This window comes from Hibiscus syriacus, unplaced genomic scaffold, assembly GCF_006381635.1.
Source record: "Hibiscus syriacus cultivar Baekdansim isolate YM2019G1 unplaced genomic scaffold, ASM638163v2 tig00110388_pilon, whole genome shotgun sequence".
Lineage (NCBI taxonomy): Eukaryota > Viridiplantae > Streptophyta > Magnoliopsida > Malvales > Malvaceae > Hibiscus > Hibiscus syriacus.
Genome location: NW_024062718.1, coordinates 413,123 through 419,691, shown reverse-complemented (window position 1 = coordinate 419,691; position 6,569 = coordinate 413,123).

Genomic DNA, 6,569 nt, shown 5'->3' with positions numbered 1-6,569 from the left:
CCTCTATAAACTTACATATCTATAGTTCTCAGAAATATACATGGGCTAGACAAATATATAACAATAAATATATTACATGTGAAAAATATGCTTTTGTGATATATGTTGATATGTGTATTGCACGAGTTATATGATGATATATGTATTGTTTGGTTACACGAAGCATATGTTGGTTAACAAGGTTAAGTTCAAGAGGATATGATCAATACATATAAATAATAGTAATATGGATAGTGAAATAAGGCTAATGATAGAAATGATGAGTGAGGAATATATGTATGTATATGTTTTTATATGTAATGATATATATATTGCATATGTGTTACAGGGATTTGTTACATGAATAAGGGTATGAGTGATAGTAGTAATGGTTCATACATGATTACAAGCTATAGTTTATATTTTATGTTTATTGTCTCACTAAGTCATCGACTTAGCGTGTGATTGTTTCACACGTAGGTTACCAAAGTGAGAAGAGTAAAGAGCAATGTGGAGCAAGACAAGTCAGTTATTCTTACCAAAGGTCAGATTAGAAGAAAGGTGAATAATATGTATTTTAATACATAAATTTCTAGTTGGCATGTATTCAAGATAATATATTGTATAAGCTCTGAATAGTTCGATAAAGGTTTTGAATAAGTTATATATAATAATAAATTTTAAATTACTTACTATTTTATACAAGTAAAGGTTTTTGAAAAGTCAATGTGACACTTCGGACTCGGATCCGAGTCGGATACAGGTTGGGGTGTTACAAAACATCTCCATACACATAATTATATCGTGTTTATTTGATGTCTAACTAATTTGTATCATCCATAAGGATTACATAAGTCCTTATTATTTAAACCCAAATTTCTGTCATACTAGCTTCGTAAACATTCTTAGTATGTCCAACATGCCTTTCTTTCTTTACAGTTTTCCACTTATTCATTAGTAATTATAAATTAATTCCATTAATGAAATCCTTTCATGCCTTTACTATACAGTTATACATTTCATTTATATCAAATTGCACTATTAATCATTTAGTCTTTTACATCAGAAGTATTTAATCTTTCATCTAACGGGCATAATTGATACATTTCTGTCAAATGCACATCTAGGCCATTAATCTTTTACTCAAAGGTATTTAACCTTTCATCTAACAAGCATAATTGACACCTTTCTGTCAAATGCACAGCTACGCCATTAATCTTTTACTCAAAGATATTTAACCTTTCATCTAACTGGCATAATTGACACCTTTCTGTAAAATGCATAGCTAGGCCATTAATCTTTTACTCAAAGGTATTTAACCTTTCATCTAACTAAAATAATTGACATTTTTCTGCCAAATGGACATCTATGCCATTAATCTTTTACTCAAAGGTATTTAACCTTTCATCTAACTGGCATAATTGACACATTTCTGTCAAATGCACAACTAGGCCATTAATCTTTTACTCACAGGTATTTAACCTTTCATCTAACTGACATAATCGACACATTTCGGTCAAATGCACAATTAGGCCATTAATCTTTTACTCAAAGGTATTTAACCTTTCTGTCAAATGCACAACTAGGCAATTAATCTTTTACTCAAAGGTATTTAACCTTTCATCTAACTGACATAATTGACACCTTTCTGTCAAATGCACAATTAGGCCATTAATCTTTTACTCAAAGGTATTTAACCCTTATGTCAAATGCACAACTAGGTCATTAATCTTTTACTCAAAGGTATTTAACCTTTCATCTAACTGACATAATTGACACCTTTCTGTCAAATGCACAACAAGGTCATTAATCTTTTACTCAAAGGTATTTAACCTTTCATCTAACTGGCATAATTGACACCTTTCTGTCAAATGCACAGTTAGGCCATTAATCTTTTACTCAATGGTATTTAACCTTTCATCTAACTGGCATAATTGACCATTTCTGTCAAATGCATAGCTAATTCATTAATCTTTTACTCAAAGGTATTTAACTTTTCATTTAATTGGCATAATTGACACTTTTCTGTCAAATGACAACTAGGCCATTAATCTTTTACTCCAAGGTATTTAACCTTTCATCTAACTGGCATAATTGACACATTTCTATCAAACGCATAGCTAGGCCATTAATATTTTACTCAAAGGTATTTAACCTTTCATCTAACTGGCATAATTGACACATTTCTGTCAAATGCACAACAATGTCATTAATATTTTACTCAAAGATATTTAACCTTTCATCTAACTGACATAATTGACACATTTCTGTCAAATGCACATCTAGGCCATTAATATTTTACTCAAATGTATTTAACATTTCATCTAACTCGCATAATTGACACATTTCTGTCAAATGCACAGTTAGACCATTAATCTTTTACTCAAAGGTATTTAAACTTTCATCTAACTGGCATAATTGACACATTTCTGTCAAATGCACAGCTAGGTCATTAATATTTTACTCAAAGGTATTTAACCTTTCATCTAACTGACATAATTGACACCTTTCTGTCAAATGCACAGCTAGACCATTAATATTTTACTCAAAGGTATTTAACCTTTCATCTAATTGACATAATTGTCACATTTCTGTCAAATGCACAGCTAGGCCATTAATCTTTTACTCAAAGGTATTTAACATTTCATCTAATTGGCATAATTGACACCTTTCTGTCAAATGCACAGTTTGGCCATTAATCTTTTACTCAAATAATTATTCATAATATCACTTAATTCTTTCAATTCATTGTAAATTCTATAGTTTGTACACGCAGTGCCAATACAATAATTCACAGTATTATATAATTTGCTTGGGTTGCACACACCTTACCAATACAGAAACTTATAAACTTATTATGAATGTATTAGTTTGGCACACATAGTGTCATGTGGAAATCACCATACATATAATAATCAACATACATTTATGACCTAGAAAACACTTTGGAGCAAACACCTAGTAAAAAATCCAAAAGTGTTTTTGAAATTAGGTACCAAAATGATAACCAGATACACTTTGGAGGGTAAAATAACATTAATCGTTTGATAAATCCAATATCGGCCCGTTCTAATAACATAAAATTTAGGTAATTGGACCAAACACCTTGTAACACCCTAATTTTCCCAATTAAAAACCCTAGAATTTGGGGATTTTCCATAATCCTGATTCAGTTTTGGTGATGTAATCGTAAAATTGAAAAGGATTGAGCCCATTTCGTAAACCTTACAAGTATGAGGACCTATCATGCAATTAGGTCAATTTTGTTTGAATTGAATTCTAAACCCTGCTATATCACGAACGGCGCCTCCCACTCTTCTACTTCTTTCTTCTTTGTTTGTTTAGCCTCACACCGCTGCCCTCTCCTTCCGTCGCCGCCGCCCGTTGCAAAAGGTAAGGTAGCCTGTCGTCTCTCCTTAAGCTTCTCGTCACCATCTTTATTCATTCGTCGTCGTGAGCGTGGCTATTTCGAAAGAAACCGTGGGTTTGGTTCGGTTCGCCGACGCCGTGGTTCGTTTCGGCCGTTGGTGGCCATTTCGAGGCCGGGTTCGCTGTGAGGAGCCTCTGCCGTGTACTGCCAACCTTCCTTAGCGATGTTGCCGGCCGTTTAAGGCCACGGCAAAACTGGTCGTGTGGTCGACGGCCCTAGGGGCTGCTGTTGGTGTGTTTTCGTTGCCGGCATTGTCTTCGTTTTGTACTGGCAGCTCCTATATTCGAACCAAATCCCGCTGCCAATTTTTTATTCGAACTGAAAATTGCTTCATTATCATCGATAAATTATTTTTAAGATGAAATTGGGATGTGGTGACTTAAAATCGAATACCGTTGTTTTTGCAGGAGAAATCAAATTGGAAGCTGAGTTATCGCCTCCTCCGTCGTTACCTGTTAATTTAGAACCGACCCGTTGTACTCGAGTTAACCGTGAGTGATAGGTTCACATTTTTAGTTCGGTGGTTATGTCAGTTATTTTAGAATATTAAATTGTTTATTAATTTAATTCATAGGTACTGATTCGGGTCGATTTATTGTTCGAGTTGATCGTGAAAAACATCACTATCGTCGTTACTTATTTGTCGAGGTGTCTCTCTATCCGGTGTTAAATATAAATCTGTGATTAGCTGGTTGTTGATATAAAATATTGATTTATGAATTTGATTATTATGTGACATTGGTTGAATTTAATGATTTTCAAAAAATGTTATCTGATAATGTTGATATGTTGCATTTGAAAAATATGTTGTGCATTCGAAAATACTTGATAATATTGATAGGTTACATTTGGAAAATAAGTTGTGCATTCGAAAATATTTGAAAAATAAGTTCAGTTTACTTGGGCCACATAAAAATTCTAGCATTTTCGTAGAGGTTTTACTAGACGCATAGCACACCTTTTGAAACACTTTTCCGGGTAGTTTTACGGTACGGCATCTAAAAAACGATTAATGTATGATGTGATCGGTTAAATAAGTGATCGATTAAAATTTAGATCGATTATATTATATTATTTAACCGAAAATATTATAAAGTACAATAACATATTAGGTAACGCTTATATAATGTAATAGGTAGCGCTTATATTGACCTATTTTATAAGTAAACCAGTATATTTATACTGATAACATTACAAATTTACCTATAATCATTATAATATGTTGAAAGTGTTCATACTTTTTTATAAAAAGGATCGGTACTTTTTTAAAAGTTATGTAATTTATATTTCAATTTTTTAATAGTGTTTCATGTTTTCCACCTACAATATTAATTTAATAATTTCATTTGTACAAAAATTTATTTGATTATTTTGATATTTTATAAAATTTAGAATTTAAATTTAACAATATTAACCAAAGATAATAATAAATATATAATATATATGTTTTTTGTTTTTAATTTAATAATAATATATATAGTAACGTAAAAAATAAATCATTAGACGCCTATAATTACTAAATTAATATCTTAAAACTCACTCAAAAGATATCCTTAAATTAATGTTTTCCATAGTGAAAAAAGTATGGACACTTTTATAAAAAGGTTAAATACTTTACAATATAAGCACTACCTATTACATTATATAAATGCTACCTATTACATTATATAAGCGCTACCTATTACATCATATTTTTACCTATTATATTGAAAGTGTCCATACTTTTTATAAAAAGGATCGATACTTTTTTTAAAGTTAAGTAATTTATGTTTCAATATTTTTTAATAGTATTTCATGTTTTCCACCTACAATATTAATTTAATAATTTCATTTACACAAAAAATTATTTGATTGTTTTGATATTTTATAAAATAATATTTAGAATTTAAATTTAACAATATTAACCAAAGATAACAATAAATATGTAATATATATGTTTATTGTTTTTAATTTAATAATAATATATATCGTAACGTAAAAAATAAATCATTAGACGCATATAATTACTAAATTAATATCTTAAAACTCACTCAAAAGATAACCTTAAATTAATGTTTTCCACAGTGAAAAAAGTATGGACACTTTTATAAAAAGGATAGATACTTTACAATATAAGCACTACCTATTAGATTATATAAACGCTACCTATTACATTATATAAGCGCTACCTATTACATCATATTTTTACCTATTATATTGAAAGTGTCCATACTTTTTATAAAAAGGATCGATACTTTTTTTAAAGTTATGTAATTTATGTTTCAATTTTTTTAATAGTGTTTCATGTTTTCCACCTACAATATTAATTTAATAATTTCATTTACACAAAAAATCATTTGATTGTTTTGATATTTTATAAAATATTATTTAGAATTTAAATTTAACAATATTAACCAAAGATAATAATAAATATATAATATATATGTTTATTGTTTTTAATTTAATAATAATATATACCGTAACGTAAAAAATAAATCATTAGACGCCTATAATTACTAAATTAATATCTTAAAACTCACTCAAAAGATAACCTTAAATTAATGTTTTCCACAGTGAAAAAAGTATGGACACTTTTATAAAAAGGATAGATACTTTACAATATAAGCACTACCTATTACATTATATAAACGCTACCTATTACATAATATAAGCGCTACCTATTACATCATATTTTTACCTATTATATTGAAAGTGTCCATACTTTTTATAAAAAGGATCGATACTTTTTTTAAAGTTATGTAATTTATGTTTCAATTTTTTTAATAGTGTTTCATGTTTTCCACCTACAATATTAATTTAATAATTTCATTTACACAAAAAATTATTTAATTGTTTTGATATTTTATAAAATATTATTTAGAATTTAAATTTAACAATATTAACAAAATATAATAATAAATATGTAATATATATGTTTATTGTTTTTAATTTAATAATAATATATACCGCAACGTAAAAAATAAATCATTAGACGCCTATAATTACTAAATTAATATCTTAAAACTCACTCAAAAGATAACCTTAAACTAATATTTTCCACAGTGAAAAAAGTATTATATTCCACCTACAATATTAATTTAATAATTTCATTTACACAAAAAAATATTTGATTGTTTTGATATTTTATAAAATGTTATTTAGAATTTAAATTTAACAATAT